This window comes from Protopterus annectens, chromosome 1.part0, assembly GCF_019279795.1.
Source record: "Protopterus annectens isolate FY-2018-M chromosome 1.part0, PAN1.0, whole genome shotgun sequence".
In the NCBI taxonomy this organism is placed as follows: Eukaryota; Metazoa; Chordata; order Ceratodontiformes; family Protopteridae; genus Protopterus; species Protopterus annectens.
In genome coordinates, this window is record NC_056725.1 from 184,987,818 (window position 1) to 185,006,408 (window position 18,591).

Here is an 18,591-nt window from a genome sequence, read left to right on the forward strand (position 1 = left end):
CCCTAACTCACTTACCCACCCCTAGCCCAAGCTCCGACACTAACGCACACTTCACCTACCTGCACCCTAACCCTAACTCACTTACCCACCCCTAGCCCAAGCTCCGACACTAACGCACACTTCACCTACCTGCACTCTAACCTTAACTCACTTACCTGACCACTCCTACCTCCGTCACTGTTGCACACTTACCGGGTCGCGATCACACATTACTCTTGTCGGTCTTTCCACTGTCGGCGAATCACCCTGTCGGTATACGTACCTGTCGGTCATCTGGCGTCGGTGATTTCCGCGTCGGGGAATCGGCGTTTCGGTCTTTAGAAGGGGACCCGTTACCAATACATGTAACACCATACAAACTGCAGAACGAGTCATTACTGGGCACATTGCGGGTGCTGCGAAGAGCCCTACTGTGTAACATCAAAGAGTGAAACAAGACTAATTTCATGAATTTTAATCATACTATGACTTAGGAATGGGGTCCATTCCTGTCATGATATTAGAATCCCAAAAGACTTGGTGAAATTAAAAAAAATAGCATATAGCCACAGACTTCAGGGGAAAATGAGGCCTCCTGCACATGGTTCACATCACCTGCTGGCACAGAGCTTCAAGATGGTGAGCAGAGGTAACATGGTCATTGTTGCTGTTGGTGTGGCACAGGGTGTGAATGATGCCATCACATTAGCAGACAGGTATGTGGCTACCACATGGAGGCAGGGAGATATTTTAGCTACACTGGCTTCTACTAGGAACATTTCTGCATACACAGACACAGTGATCCACATGTGTAACCCACAGGTGTTCACCTCTTGTCATGGGACAAACAGAATAGCAAGGGTTGGAAACATTCACTACACCAGAGATACATGTGTTATTGCAGGCCCTATGTACATATGACATGTGTATCCTTGACTGGAATTAAAACAGACAAGGCCTTCCAGGACCAGGTATAGCAATGTGTGGTGCAGGATAGCAATGTTGTTGGCAACTACAATAGGCCCATTCTGACATGCCATTACTTGGCTGTCACTCCCCAATTTTAGTAAACCAATGCTCATACCTGTCAGTATGTATATCATTTTCCTTTTTACTTTTATAATGATCACAGATAGATTTAGATTTAACTTACAACTGCTATTTTACATTTTACAGCAAAAACACTAAGGGTCATTTGCTAAACAAAACAATCTTACACTGAAAATAGACTTAGCATCAGCAACAGCAAACATTTCTTCCCCTGAAATTCACATTTATTGAAAATACATCTGGGAGCCCATTGAACTACAAGACAAGCTCTGGAACTCACTCAAATAGATTATAGTGAAGCACAGATTATTATCTATGTGAAGGGTGCTGGAATTCAGACAAATGTGCAATGCATTTGCTAACAGTTTGGGAGAGCTCACTAGATGTACATGTCCTCTTTCAGGGGAAGCCCAAGAGCACTGTCTGGTGTAGTGACTTGGTTTACAAGTGCATTTTATACCTATGTTGTTGTTGTTGTTGTATGTCCATGCAAAAAAACAAGCTAAATTAAACTCACATTTAAATATCAACATTAAACTTGTAGACCTCATTCTGTCCTGTTTATTCACAGCCAAATAGTAACCACACTGTTAACAATCAACAAAACAAGGGAGCTAAGGATCATACCCAAAGAACTTGGCTCATATTATGATGCTCCTGTTTACTACAATCAGTTCCTTCCTTTACACTTAGTACTTAAATACACACATAGACACACACACACACACATCATATATATATATATATATATATATATATATATATATATATATATATGTTCATAGGTAGGTACTAGGCTATCGGCATAAGGGCCTAAGTAAGCCTAGCCAACAAGGCTTACGCCACCCAAGAAAGTTATTTTCCTGTGCCACCGTCAAGCAGAGCCACCAAAGTGATCCCTGGGGTGTATACATAAACACACATACAGCCATCAGTTAATCAATTGCAGCCACTTGTATGACTGTGCACCTCAGAGATTTTGCTTGAGAACAAGTAAATGAATACATTAGTGCAGTTACCTACTCTTGTTTATGTATACTACATAGAATAGTCCATCTGTTTAAAATGTATTATATCAATGTAAATGTGTATGGCTTCTCTGTATTCTCTATTAAACTCTATACACGATACCTTGCTATTAACCAAAGCTGATTTACTAACTACTAGCCCTCTAATTGTACAATGTTCCAAGTTATTCTCCTGTTTGATACACTTTCTGTAACTTAGTTTAACAAATTTCTCTTATCTTGTATTCTGTTATGGAGTTTTTCTTCCCATGCCTCCACTGAAAATGGGCTCATTTTAGCCCAGTGGACCTTCCTGGTCAACAAAAGCAAATAAAATAAAATAAATAAATAAACATTCATAAATAATGGGCCAAAAATAACTGTCTCCATGATCAGACTAGTTAGGCTGATGGGTCTATAATTTCCTGGATCAGTGGACGCTCCACCTTTGTGCAAATGAGTGGAGCAAAACATGCATTCAAGTGAACAATTCTTCCTTCTCACATCTCCTTGCAACATCAAACATGCACTTCATGGAGCACATTATCAGAATTGTAGTTAATGACAAATTATGTTAAAATGGACAGTCTAATGATCACATGTTAGCAATAGTGAAAACAGCTGATTTTTAAACAGCACAATGGCATCACAAAAGATGATTAAATATGTATTCAAACAATCCACTGTAAAATTATTATCTCAGTGGACTTGAACCAAGCATAACTTTTCACTCTGCCAAGTGGTACAAAAATAATATGAGAAAAAATATAGATTATTGTAGGTAAAACACTTCACATGTTAGACCAAATGTGTTCTTTTGCAACAGGGTGCTATATGCATTTTAAACAAAGGTATTGAAAGCAGTCATGTCACAATATTTCCCAGAGTTGCCACTAACAAAGACATGTATTAGCAATGTGATGAAGAATTTAGATGTAAAGATAATATGACACTGTATCAAGTCTCATTGAACGTGCAACACAAACAAGTTATCAAAGTTGTCCTTTCACATTTGATTGTGAATGTCTGGATGATTGGGATATTGCCAACAGGTAGCCTAGGCATGTACTCACACAATATTAAACAAAGACTGCAATCACTGCAAGTGTATCCCTTTCTTTCTCTCTGCTGTATCCTTTCATTATCTATGCTTTCATAGTAACAGCTCTGTCTCTGTTTTCTTGCCATACTATATTTTAACAATGCTTATAGTACTCCTTTTAATAGGAACAATATTTCCTAGTAAGGGCCAGTAACTGTGGTCATTTAAACCAGCATTTGAATATTGCAACTGTTGTTCTCCTTAATCAGTCTGTACTTGCAGGCTTTTTCAATCTGTTCTCCCTGAGACCCCTTAGCAAGTGTATACCAAATAGGGGAGAATGTAAAAGCTGATTGCTGCTGCAGTTGGATCAGACAAAGACAACTGCAAGTCATTAACAGGGAACACCTCCCAAAGCTGGTCCTTGCATTGTAAGGGTGTGTGCATGTAATTTTGTTGGTTTTTACACCATGTTTACATTCCCTATACTTAGTGCCGCTTTTGGTATTGAGGAATGCTAATAATTTGCTCTTCATTTCCACACTGACATTGCTCATAGGGGTGACTCTGTACTATATATAAAGGTAATGGTGTAGCTCATGCCCTGGGGACAGACTGTTGAAACACAGAGCTTAATACTGTTAGTAAAACAAGACATTGGGAGATTTATCTATTTTCTACAGTGCTGTAATGTCAAGGTATGTTTCTTAAATAATGCTTTTAATTTATCATTAAAATGTATAATTTTAGATTATTTATGTTTCTCCCTTCCTTTTGCCATAGCCCTGTCTGCATTTCTACAATTATGTTATGAAATGCTATATGATCAATTTATTATTATTATTATTTTACTTTGTATATCATGTTTCACACATATTGCAGATAACTGTATTGTAAGTATGTTGTAAGGTCTGGAAATTTTATCTGTTAGCAGGGAAAGAAAAAAAATTCTGTTTTTGTATTTCTACCAGACTGAACTCTACAGCAGTGAATTTGGCAGCTATAACATTTTGATGTTAATTTTCTAATGCTGCATTTATAATTGTTATTGTTAATGCAGCATTGTATTACTAAGTTTAAACCTCTATTGTATCCATTACAGAAGTGTTGTAAGATCCGTGCTGATAATTGTGTTTTAAATATACTTCTTTTTTTGTTGTGTGTTGGGGTTAGTGGGAGGGAGATGGGGATTAGTAGAGGGACTGAAAGGTTGATGGTAGGAATGGGTGGGATTGGGGTTATTGGGGGGGCAAACTTGTGTATAGTCATAAGTGAGCACTTAACATGTATGAATTGTTTGTGTGCATGTTGGTTGCATACAGTTAGTCTGAAACGAACTCACATCCATCCTGTCTGTTCATTATATATGTAATTACATGTGTCTGTTTTCTGTTTCTTCTCAGTTTCTTCTCATATAGTGATGTGGAAAAGTTAAAGGAAAATTTGGTCCAGGCCTTACGTCGCCATAGATCTTTTCAGTTAGGGAGAGGTTGAGGTGACCATTCTGGCAGAGACAAGATATGGCTGCAGGTGGTCAATGACCTTAATTCAGCTGGAGGCCATGGGGGAGCCTACTTCCGGAAAAGACACTGAGCAACTGATATGATAACCTCTGCCCACTGCAGGACCATTGCAATTGCCCAGAAATAGGTAGTTTTTGGGGGGGAGGTGTCCTGCTACTGAACCACCACTAACTGAAACTGAGGAGTTCCTATTATCAGAGATCAAGATAACTCATCAGAGGGCTCCACCAGAATCCTTGACGTTGTGCAAGATGTAGACAACAGACCTGAAGGTCACAAGAAGACCTTCCACGTCATTGTTATATATTTATTTGCATATATCTAAGATGTTTGATATATATAGCCAATAACAACTGTGTGAGTCAGACTACAGTCATACAGAAAGAGTTGAGTTTGCTTTGGGTTTGGGGGGGCAATAGCTAACTGTTCATTTTTTTTATCAGAACCATTTTAATCTGAACTTGTGAAGGGGACTGTTCTGTTTTTCTTGTTTCATTTGCATTGTGATACTTAGGCATACGTTTTTCCTTCCCATTCCTCTCATACAGGCACTTCTTGGTTGCAGGCTGCCAACCCACCTGCACATGATAAGCACACATTTGTTTATTGTTAATAATGTATATAAGGTAGGTTCTGGTCTATATCACAGTAACGTTTTTGTAGCTTTAGCATCTGTTATGAAGTTTAACATACCTTTATTATAAGGAAAATATGTGATAACTGTACTCTTCATTTATCTGTTTACTGTGTTTATTGCTTGCTGTCACAGGTAATTCTGAGACACAGTAGCAATGTGGAACTCCTACCACCTGATGTCTGAGTATTAGTAGCCTCCGATGATGATGCTGGTGATGAACAAGCACAGTCTGGGGGTTCAGAGGGTCAGTTTGACACTGAGGTTGTGAATCTCATATCCATTGCCCATATTTTGGACACAGTCAGTAGGCCTACACATACCTAAGACACAGAGACCTCTGATATAGGATAGGTTGAGATTATCACAGTTGATCAAGCTAGTGTGGCTACTCTGGCTGCACAGTCAGCTGTCTCTTCCAGTAGCATTCGTAAGGGTGTATTGCCGCACAGGAGGTTTGGTAGGGGTGAAGCTGCTTTTTCATCAAGTGTCACCAGATGCATGTGTAGGGCCATAGTGGAGGCACAGGCACATTCCATCTGATCCTTGGAAGAGATAGTGCAGCTACTGAATGTTGTACATTCTAATGTGAGTGACTCCCTGAACTGTGTAGGCAACTCCTTAAAAAGGATGAAAGACATACTGAATCTGGAAGTTTCTGTGAAGGAACATCTGTTGGGGAGGATGTGCATTTATATGGCTGGACAGCCGATCCATCTTCAGGTGTTAGAAAATGTGGCCATGCAAAATCCCACTCCTGCAGTGACACTAAATCCATTACTCCAGCAGTGATTACAATGTCCACACCCAGATGTGTTAGGACACAGGGTCGTGGATCTGAATGTACTCATGATGACAGCTCATCCAGCAGACATTGTTCACATTCAGATAGCACCCCAACCTCTTGCCAGAGCTGTGGAAGTACCATTGTAACTGTTGTTACTGGCCCTGAACACTGCATACTCTGAGAGATACATGTGTTTCTTACTTGTACACACTCACTTCTTTGGTGTCAGTCTTGCCCTCCTACTTCCCACCACCAGCATGTGCAAGTAATGATGACTGTGCCCCATCCTTTGCACATGTCTTTGTGAGTTAGGGCTGCATATAAGTCTGACACCCACAGCAGATATCTGCTTCTTGCTTATTCACAAGATTGGATTTATCAATATGTATTGTAGAACTAAAGTTGTTGATTTATTCTTCTTCCTACTCATTTCTGAATGGCATATTGCTATATTGTACTGCATTGCATTTCAGTTAGTATTGTCATTACAGCATTAGACACATTAAGTACTTTAGTCCTGCTTCTTGGTATAGTCATGCAAATGGGAGTATAATTGGCCTGTTCCATGTTTTATGGACAGTGGTCAGTTGAAATGCTTGATGCAAACTATTGCTTCTAACATGTACCTGTATGTTGCAAACATTTTTCACAGGAAATATTACTGACATAACTATACACCTCAGACAAAAGGCTCTGCTTATGGGCATATATGTGTTTCCATATCAGAGTAATCAGTTCTATAACTTTTTTTCTTTACAGGTTCTACACTTACCTTGTCAATGCTACAGGTAACAGTTGTGTCCTTGGGGGTTGTCCCTATCTGATGCTATCAGGACACAACCATTACATGGCTAAGTAAAGGTTGCAGTGTCTGACAAACATCCGTTTTCCTATGTATATGTGCATAGGATTTTAGGCTTTGAGCTAGGCAGTGATTTCATGTCCTATCCTTTGCCTCTTAGCCAGAGCCAAGGTGTTATGTGTGTATATCTGTCTACCAGCACCATCTGCAGCTTGTGGTTCTTACTCAGAGCCCTTATCTGTACCTACTGCTGCTGGCTCTGCCTCTGGTCCCTGAAACTGTGGTCCTGCCCCTTGCTGTCCTTGTTGAAGCTGTTTCCTGAGAATTATATTGTGTAACGTGGCACAGATTTCAAGCATTTCAGCACAGGTGCCCGGGTCATAATGCAGTGCACCTCTTGATATGTCTAGACATTGGAACTTTGATTTAAGCAAGTCAAACACACATTCTATGATATTCCTGGTTTGAGCATGGGCCTCATTGTATCCTTGCTTGTGCGGTTGTGTGGATTTCTCTTGCGTATCATGAGCCAGGGCTCCAATGCATAACCTACATCCCCCAAACTTGGCACAGATTTCAAGCATTTTGGCCCAGGTGCCTGGGTCATAATGCAGTGCACCTCTTGATATGTCTAGACACTGGAACATTGATTTAAGCAAGTCAAACACACATTCTATGATATTCCTGGTTTGAGCATGGGCCTCATTGTATCCTTGCTTGTGCGGTTGCGTGGATTTCTCATGAGCCAGGGCTGCAGTGCATAACCTACATCCCCCACTAGATAACCTTGAAGAATGTCACACCTAGCAAACCAGATGTGCAGCTCACAAGTGCGCCATATGTGAATCATGGAAACTGCCTGGGTTACCTGCACAGGCATTATACATTATCCCTTGGGCATTATAGACAATCTGACAGTTTATAGAGTGGAAACCTTTTCTGTTGATATACCTCCTATAATTCCTGCATGGTTCTTGCTCTTTCCTGTGGTGTTCATGGGAAACACATATGCTCCCTTGCATATACTAGCATTGTATTTAAAACTGATGCAATATTCTAAAGGCTGATGCCTGTGATACTACTAATATATCCCCTGTGGGTGTCTGGAAAGTACCAGTAGCTAGTATATGTAATGCTAAACATATCTTTTTTTCCCCAGTGAGATGGGTTCTCCATAATTTCCCTGTGGCCTGAGGTGTTCCCTGTTCACCATGTATCTCTCAACAATTTCTGCTTCATTAAATCCATAATAAGTCAAACAGGTTGTAAACACCCTTTTTCTTCTTCTTGCCTGAGGTCTGGCAGCAGCAGCACCCTAATTTAAACCCTGTTGCACATACAGCATAATGGTAGCAATAGCAACCACTAACATGCTTATTTTCTAAGTATAATCACACCTGTATTCCAGTAAGTTTTGGTGTACATGGCAAAAGCCTACACTGAGTGTACAAGATTGCTTTATAGCTTCCTTAATAACTCTGCCATGTTGGATGAGTTAATTAGCATGTACTTTAGCTCTTTTTGCTTTCATTAGAATAGTCTGCCATTTCCCATTGTCTGACAGCTCTACATGGCATGTAGAACTGCTTAAAGAATACCAATTAGTGTGCAATTGTGTTGGCTGCTTTGAGTGATGTCATCTGGATTGCTAGACTTCATGTAGCTCTTTATGAATCTTCACCATTCTTTCTATATCTCATTTTCTTTGTATATGACTCACTATAATGCATCAGTGAAGAATTTTGCTTTCTCTGCTCTTCTATTTATCTTGATGATCTGACCTATTTGAATATTGAATTTTATCAGTTTTAACTGCATTTTCTCGTACAAATTAAATATTCTGTCAAGTATATAGTCATATCTGTGTCACCACAAATTTTGTTAATTTAGTTTGGACGTATCTCTATGCATGTTTATGCTTTCAAATCAACAAGTGCTTGTTTTTCAACAACAGACAAGTTATTAAAACCATTGCTATGATTCATAGAAAGTCTTTCTCTAATCTGTTTCTCACATACATCTACAAATACATCAATAGTAGGATTATTGGGGGGATATATACACTTGTTTTTTTAAAAACACATTGTTCTTGTGTATTACCTTGAAACATTGTTTTAAGAGTTAAATTCCTACCAAACAACCTCAGTTCTTTCAAGACATTAACCAGGTCAGCCTTTTGAGCTGGTATAAAGCTCAGGCCTCTATCAAGCAAAGTCTTTTGTGTATCAGTTAAAACATATGATGAAATATTAAAAATTAATTTTCTTGTGTGTGTATATATATATATATATATATATATATATATATATATATATATATATATATATATATATATATATATATATAATAGTAAATTATAATTGTTTACTTATCACCAAAAACATTTGTTTAAAATATACCGTAGAGTGATATGCCATGAATCTAATTTTTCTCTTTTTTTTTATATCCTCCAACCCCGTCTCCCTATTTTTTGGACAGAGTTATAATTTAATAATCTGCTATTTGCATAAATTGCTGCTGCAAATTAATCATTCAACAGCACAGAGAGGTGCACAGACCACTGTGTCTTGGCCCACGATGCCATCACAGATGGCAGCACAAACACCCAGCACTTCAGGGTCACAACCTGTCAGTGTTGCCTCCACAACCCCTGCCCCACCTGCTCCACTGTGTCAGGTAGCTCTGCACTGACTGCTAGTGCAGTGGTACCTTCTGGGAGCAGTAGTAGTGCAGGTGGCAATTTCTTCACCAAGCAGGAGTTGTCAAGGCTGGTCAAGGATATAATGGAGGGAGGCTTTAATGTACATATCAGCAGGGTTGTAAATGTCCTGCATCACATTGCAAAGATGATGCCACATCCAGCACTGATGCAGGGAGCTGCTGAAGGAGACAGTACTGACAGTTCTAAGGGTGAGGTCTAGATTCTCACTGTTCTCAAGCTTCTCCAATGTCCCCTATCTCTCTCCAGTCATTGTGTCCCAAACTTTTTGTTTCCATCGCCATCCCTGTCTGTCTTGTGTGTCATGTCTGTCTGCAAATGCTTCCTAACCTACCCTACGTATCCAACTCTCTCATTCAAAAGCAGCTTTCCCAACATTCCTCTCTCACACCAAAAAATGGCACCTGTCCCACAAAAAATGATGCGCTGTATATAGCTCTCCACTTCACCCATGTGTTATCCTGACACAATTGATTATGTCCAATTGGCTATACATTATTCCACTGTTGTCACCTATCACTGATCACTGGAGTGGTGACTCTGCAAAGTCATGAAATTGGTTGTACAATTGTCCATTGATGTTGTGAAGAAGAAGTGGATAACTGGGGTGCTCTCCCAGAACCATGTTGCAAATTTCTGTATTCTTTTCACTGTGTGCTACCTTCTGTTTGCCAATGCCATTTTCACCATAGTCCTATCCACCCCCTTTTCACATATTTAATCTGCTCATAAAATAGATTCATACACAACACACACATGGCCAGAAATGGTCCACAAAAAAAACCCTTCATTTTATATACTCAGCATTTGTGTGGAGTTTGGCATAACACAGTAATGCTGAGTGACAGTGAACACTGTTTAATTTCTTAGTGCAAAAGCTGAATATTTCAAGCTAATCTGCAGTGCTCTGGTTACAGTTGTGCAAATTTGCTTTAATCCGCTGTGCTTTGGGAATACAGAGTAAAGCCATACTAAAGGCAGTACTATGGAACAGTTAATTTAGGATTTATTAGGCTGCTAGATGTATTAAACTGGGGATTCCTATGTGGCAAGTTGAAATAATTTCAGTATTTATAGCCCTGATGTTTTAGCCTGCTGTCATGGGTTCAATTACAGCTATACGTCAGTTCATATTCCTATCATTTATTTACTTGCAAATGCCTGTATTTCTCTATGTATAACACATTTCCTTAACATAGCACTGAAATAGTGCAGCAAGACATCATTTTCAAAAACATTGCAGCCCCAACAGGGACAATAAGTAAGCCAATCTTATCCTGGTTAGGTATTCATGTTTATTGCACTCTCTCACCCCTTCTTTTTGCATAGAACAATCAGTTTATTGTAAAGAGTATGACAGATTAATGATGATTTAATAAGTAAAACTAAAACACCACAGAGATGTTCCTACATGACCTACAAAACATATTTTGCTATTCCTCCCCATATCTGTCTCTAACTCTCTCTGCTTGCCCCTCCTTCTTCAATAAGTTTTCAGTGTGCTTCAATAATGTTATTTTCATTTTCTAAATAAGCAATTCCTTTGTGATGCAATGAGATAATGCTTACATATGTAGAAAACTTTTTTTAATAATTTCAAGGGTTCTATCCCAGCCATTAGCTAAATGTTAAGGAGTGTTTTGGCTCAGTAGTTTAGGTGTACCTGTTAGCTACAATTACATACTACGTATGACTGTTGTCAGCTACCATTATCCGCCTTCACTGATAATCTGCTTTGTCCCTGCCTCACCCTGATGATATATCTTCTCCCTTCTGTGTCATGATTCTTCCACCTTAGCATTTGCACAATGTCTGGTGCTAGACAATAAATGCAACTAAGGCTAAATTAATGTGCAAAGCCTGTGGCAATATCTTTGGACTTGATTGCCTTTGTCCTTCTTACTCGGTCTCACTTTACGCCACTGTGCTAAGCTATGTTTCCTCAGTTTAATGTCATTTTAAACAAGATGAAGACTTGGATGTACAGATTACAGTGGTAAATAGGGTAATAAAGATGATTACATACATTCACATTTGCTGAAATCTGCTGTTAAATATTAACTTTCATATATATGCATTTCTATTTGTTATGCTAAGATAATACTCGGGTCTAAGTTTTTTTCTTGGCATGATGAAAATTTTCAAATACATATGGATGACAACATGCTACATGATGTTTTGTCTGACTACTGTGTCTGTAAATGTTGTCTAAACCTTTACTTCACACAACATCCTGCTGCTACAGTAATCTGCCTGGTACCTATTGTGAAGGCTGTCTTATATGTGAGTAAGTCATCACAGAGCAACATACAGTACTGTTAATTACTATTGTAAGTTCAACACTTCAGGATATGATTACGCATGCATTAACACTTTGCCATCAACAGCACAAATCAGCTTAGTGGTGTTGCACTCAAAATGTACAAGATAAAAAAAAAGAAATCAAAGAAATATACTTTTCTTTTGCACAACATCTGTATGTCTGTATTAATGTTGCCCAAAGATGATCATGAGTTTTGAATGATGTTGCCTCACTTAATTTGATCATGTAAAGTAATATGTTTGCTCTACAGTGTTTATACTTGCTCTATGTTACCAGCTTTGTCAACCTATTCTCACCAAATCCATCACTGCTCCTCTGCAGCGTACTGCCCCATGTATGACTTGCATGTTTATCTTGCCAATACACACAGTACAAGTATGAAATAATGTAAGTGTACAATCATCCTGACATGACGTCACTGCAATGTTTGATTGATAATTTGGTGGTGCAAAACTCAATGTATTATTCTCAGAGATGTGGATATGTCCCTGAGAATAATACATTTAACAGTTTTCACAATTCCTTTATCCCTATTTTTACAAATATCCTCTCTGAAACACACTAATGAGGTCATCCTGGCAAAAGTGCCATCAGTCCCCTAAGAGTCGGACTTCTGCTGTCTTCTCTTGCAACTAGTAGATCACTTTCTAGATTGATTAACCTAGAAAGTAAGGAAATTGAATACCCCACATGAAATATTTGTATGTATCTATGCGTTTGAGAATGCATGCATCACTTGGTAGTTTATCCACTTCCACTAAGAATAATATGTTTAACTGCTTTCACAGCTCTCTTATCCATATTTTTAAAGTAACTTCATGTCTGAAACACACTGATGAAGTCATCCTGGCAGAAATGCACTCTTTCTCTCCCTGGAGAGTTAGACTTCTCCTGTGGTGCTTGTGACTAATACAGTACTCTACAGATTGTGTAACTTAGATAGGTAGGAGGTTTGCTGCCCAACAGGGAACACATGCATGTGTAAGAGAGAATGTGTGACTCACTTGGTGGTGTAGCCACTTCTTCAGTTTCCTTATCCCTATTTTTACAGTAACATCCCACATGAAATGCATTTCAGAGGTCATCCTGATAACAGTGCAGTCTTCTCCCTGGGAGTCAGAATATTCCTTGGTGCTTTTGACAAGTGCATGGCTCTCTACATTTAGTAACATAGTTAGGAAGAAGGTTCAATACCCAGCATGAAAGTTCTGTGTGTGTAAGACTGTGTACATCACTTGGTGGTACGTCTCCTTCTCCTGAGAAATACACATTTAGCTGTTCTCACAGCTCTCTTATCTCAATTTTTACAGTAACAGTTTCTCTGGAACCAACTAATGAGGTCATACTGACAATAGTGCAATCTCTCCCCTAAGAGGCAATCTTTTCCTGGTGCACTTGTGAGTAATAAAGTATTCTTCAAACTGTGTAACTTAGATAAGTAGGAGGTTTGATACCTGCCATGGAAAACTTGTATGTGTGTATGTAATGTTTGTTGCTGTCTCCATTTCCCTAGTGAGTATGTACTCAAATGTGCACAAAACCCATTTATAAAAACTTTTAAAGAATCAGCCTACATGAAACACGCTGATGAGGTCATTCCTGACAAAAATACAATCTGTCCCCTGAAAATCATACTTCTGGCACTTTCCAGTAATACAGTGTTCTCTAGATTGTATAAACTAGATAAGTAAGAGGTTTGATATCCATTATGGAAAACTGATGTGTGTGTGTGTGTGTGTGTGTGTGTGTGTGTGTGTGTGTGTGTGTGTGTGTGTGTGTGTGTGTGTGTGTGTGTGTGTATGTGTGTGTACACAGCTCCTTTATCAGTGGTGGATCCCATAATTTGCAGATGGGAGGATGTAGTCTGGAAAGTTGATCAGTGTGGAGTGGGGGTGCATAGTTAAAGCGTGCAGAGGGCTGTGGAAAGCTCACCTTAAGATGTTCTGACAGCATATGCTAAAAGTCAGCAATATATATATATATATATATATATATATATACTGTGGCACATCACTGTAGTCTAGCTGTGACAGTGAAGGTAGGTAATTCCTGTCCAGCATACAGAATATTCACCAACAGTTCCAGTTGCTTCAAGGCATACTTAAGTGAGAATTGGTTAACCAAGGCAAATTACAGTCTCCCTTCCATAGCAGCAAGTTTGTGTAAACAATATGGTATCCTAGCAGAGAGTCCTAGTGAAGGCAACATCACAACAGCAAGTACAGTAGTAAATGCAATTTTTTTAAGTAATGATTTATGCGAGAACAGTGAATAACTAGAAACAGCACAGCAACTTAAGGAATTACATGCTATGAAAAAAATCCCCAAAAGCAAATATTCAGTTCAGTTAAATGGACTGTATGAAAACAAATGTAACCATTGTAGCATATCACATAAATATGTAACCCACAGTCTGCTCCAATGCCATGCAGTATCAAATATAAACAAGAAGCACAGACTTTCAGATAAATCAATAAAAATTTAATGTAATTTGTTTTTTGCAAAAAAAAAAGTTTTACTCATGTTGGTGTGAATGACCTGAGACGTACCTCCCTGAACTACATGAAAAGAGACATGGAGGAGCTCTCCGATCTTGTAGCCCAGGAAGGTATGACCCTAGCCCTGAGTAGCATCCTGCCATCACCCAGAATGATACCACAGTACAAGGACAAAATGATTGACTTTAACAATTGGCTAAGCTTCTGGTGTCATTCTAAGGGGATCCAGTATCTGTCTGCCTGGGATGACATGATCAACAGACCATGATGCTTTGCCAGAGATGGCCTGCACCTGTCTCCCTTGGGATTCCAGATACTGGCTAAGGCTCTTGCCACCCCTATAGTGCCTTTGTTAGGCAAGGTTCAAATGACAAATTCACCACCGTAACAGATACAAGCAAGCAAACTCTGAGGGTAATGCTACTCAATGTTAGAAGTCTAAACCTCAAAATGCATTCATTCAAGGCACTCCTTAAAATGGAGAACATCGACATCTGTGCAGTGACAGAGACCTGGTTCAAGACTCCAGAGAGCACCCCTGCATTACCAGGCTATAATTCATACCACACCTTTCGGCCACCTAACCTGGACCGAAACGCTAAAGATGGAGGTGTGTCCATATTCATTAAGGATATCCACATCTACAGGCTAGTTGCTCAGCATAATGCATCCGAGATTATCCAAGTGCAACTAACTCTGAGCAAGACCACAATCCAAATTGTAACTTGCTACAGATCCCCCACCATGTCCCAGGATTCCCACTCATTTCTTGATACACTGGAAAATATTATGGTACAACCCAACACCCTAATAATGGGCAATTTCAACTACCCCACCATTAACTGGGAAAACTACTCATGTACCAACTCTCTTGCTCAACGTTTTCTGGAATTCATAAATTCCAATGCCTTGGATCAACTTATCCACACCCCCACCAGGGACAGTAATATCCTAGACCTGGTCATTACAAACATGGGCAACAATTCCTCATTGGTCAGATCCGACCACAAGCTAATCAGCCTAGACATCCACATCCCACCCCCACCACCCACCCCCATTAGGGAAACCACCGTAAAAACTTCTCCAAAGCCAACCTCACGCTTCTTAAGACAGAAGTGGCAAACTTCACGACACCCATGCAGACGGACAACAGAGGTATGACTGCTGAATCCTACACAAATGCACTTTATAAGCACTTACACAAGTGCATGGATCATGCTATCCCTAACAGAACCAAGATGCTATCCTCCAAAAAAAGGAAGCCAATCTGGTGGTCCCCTGCCATAAACAAACTCTACAACAGAAGAAAGAAACTGTTGCAAAAAAGAGTAAAATCCCATGACTGGAAGAACTTCCTGGTCAGCCTCAGTAAGAAGCTGAGATCCCTCATAAAATCCTCTAAAGCTAGTTATGAAAACAAAATTGCCACTGATTCTAAAGACAACCATAAAACATTTATAGCTATGTCAAGAATCTCAATGGCAACACTTAGATCTGCTCTAAGTTACACCACAATGGCACTAAATATACAGAACCAACTATTGCCAACATCCTAGCAGATAGGTTCAGTGCTAACTTTACCCCCCCCACCCCCTAAAGGACCTATCTCTTTACTGGAAGAATGCAAAGTTCCTGTAATCACTGCTGCACAGGTAAAAAACACACCTGACAATATCCCAAGCTGCATTCTACATGAACTACAGAATGAACTGGCCCCCCACCTAAGCACCATGTTCAATCATAGCCTCACCTCAGGCTTTGTGCCCACTGAATGGCACACAACAGTTATCCCACTCCACAAAGGGGGAGCCACCACAGACCCCGGGAACTACAGCCCCATTAGCTTAATGAGCCTGGTCTGCAAGGCCATGGAACATGTCATCATGGAACTTACAAACAAAGACATTGGTAATCTCCAAACTCTGGACCTCACCCAGTTCGGGTTTGTAAAAGGCATATCATGTCTCCTAAACCTGACTGACTTCTTTAAAGCAGTCACCAAAGTTGTAGACGAGGGTAAGGGGGTTCACACAGCCTATCTAAATCTTGCCAATGCTTTTGACACCATCCCCCACTCTGGAATTATAGATAAACTCACTAAACTAGGTATAAATCCCTATGTCACAAGATGGGTTGCCAACTAGCTCACTGACAGAACCCACACTGTGAAAGTAGCAGACTCCAAATCTGACTTCAGACCAGTGACAAGTGGAGTACCACAGGGTTCAGTCCTGGGTCCTGTCCCGTTTGGTATCTACTTTTCTGAAGTACATGCTAACACAAAAGGTCTTTGGCTAACGATGTTCACAGATGACTGCAAACTAGGAGCCATAACTGAAACTCCCAACGATGTGGACATCCTACAAAAGGGCCTCACTGAGACAGATGCCTGGTGTCAAAGCCATGGCCTCAAGCTCAATGCCAAAAAGTACATTGTCATCCCCTTTGGTAAAAACTCTGTACCCATGAGCTACTATATAGGTGGTAGTCTACTTAACACCGAAAGTGTGATATGAGACCTTTGGACACAGGTAGACAGTAGTCTCTCCTTTGATAATCACATCGCCACAGTGGTCAGGAAATCCTTCTATGTGGCACACTCATCACAAAAGGTTTCTCATCCAGGAAAAAAGAGGTCATTGTTCCCCTCTACTCATCACTCATTAGACCTGTTATAGAGTACAATGCCCCTTTTGGTATGTACCTCACAAGACATCTACAACAAGTGGAAAGGCCACAGAAATACCTCACAAAGAGGATTACTGGCCTCAAACAAATGCCCTACACAGACCATCTCAAAAAACTCCAGCTTTACTCCATTACATATCGCCTACTGAGAGGCAATCTCTGCCTAACATACAAAGCTATGTCATACCCAGAGCTGTTGGACATGCTCCACTTAAAGAAATCCCAATCCCTCTGAGCTACACACTCTAGGGACCTAAACCTTGTCATCACACTAAAGAGAACATGCTGAAGGGATAGATTCCTGTCCCAGAGACTTCCCATACTCTGTAACAAACTACTTATCTATATCAAACAAAGCTCCTCATTAGCACTGTTCAAGAAAAGTCTTGATGATTGGATGGGAAATAGGAAATTCACCTCAGGGATCACCTCTGTGGCTCTGCTCGACAGGAGCACAGGAAAATAATTTTCTTGGGTGGCGAAAGCCAGGGTACCTTTTTGGCTAGGCTTGTATAGGCCCTAGGGCCAATAGCCTAGTAACTACCTATGAACCTATGAACAGGGCACACATCATTTCAGCCACAGACATCCCCCATACCCACTGCCAACCTCTAGTATCTGTTTTGACTCTTCCAAGATAAAAAAATACTTATTACATTAATGTACTTTTTGTTTCACAGAAACAATAATCATTTCTTATATTCCAGGTTGCCTCACCCAAACACACCTTAGTCCTGCAAAGTTATAATTACAACAGCAAAATGCATGGGCACTTATTTCATCCATAGACAGTCCCATTGCCTACCTACAGTATCTGGTACGCCCCTGCCAGGATATAAAAAATAATTATTAAATTGTGGGTATTTTGTTTCACAGAACAGTAATTAGCATTTGTGTCCTAGCTTGTTTCACCCAAATACATAATCCTACAAAGCCAGAATTACAACGGCAAACAGCAGCAGCAATCATTTCATCCACAGACAGTCTTAATACACACTGCCTACCTCGCATATGCAGTTTGATCACAAATGCTGATTACTGCAATAGTGATAAGGAAAGTCATTAGTAATCAGAGGTCGTATTCCAACCTTCTTCATCCAAATGCACATTAATCCTGCAACATTAGAATTAGAACAGCAAACAAAAGTGCCAGTCATTTCACCTACAATCTTCATACCTGTTGTCTAGCCTACAGTATTGGGTTTGACTCTGACAGTTTAAAACTAAGAAAATAATGGGTGCATTAATGCATGTTTTCATATCGCCAGTAGTCACAGCTTATATTCATTTTACTTCACACAGATACACCTTGTCCTGCAAAGCTCAAATTATAACAAAACTGAATTGTCAATAATTTCATTCATAAACAGTCTCCATAAGCATGATCTACCTAAGTATCTGGTTTGACCTTTCCGGGATAAAAAAATATATATAATTATCACATTTTATGCATTTTTGTGTCACAGAACAGCAATCACAGCTTGTATTCCTACTTGCTTCTCCCAAATACATATTACAACAGCAAACAACAAGTTCCAG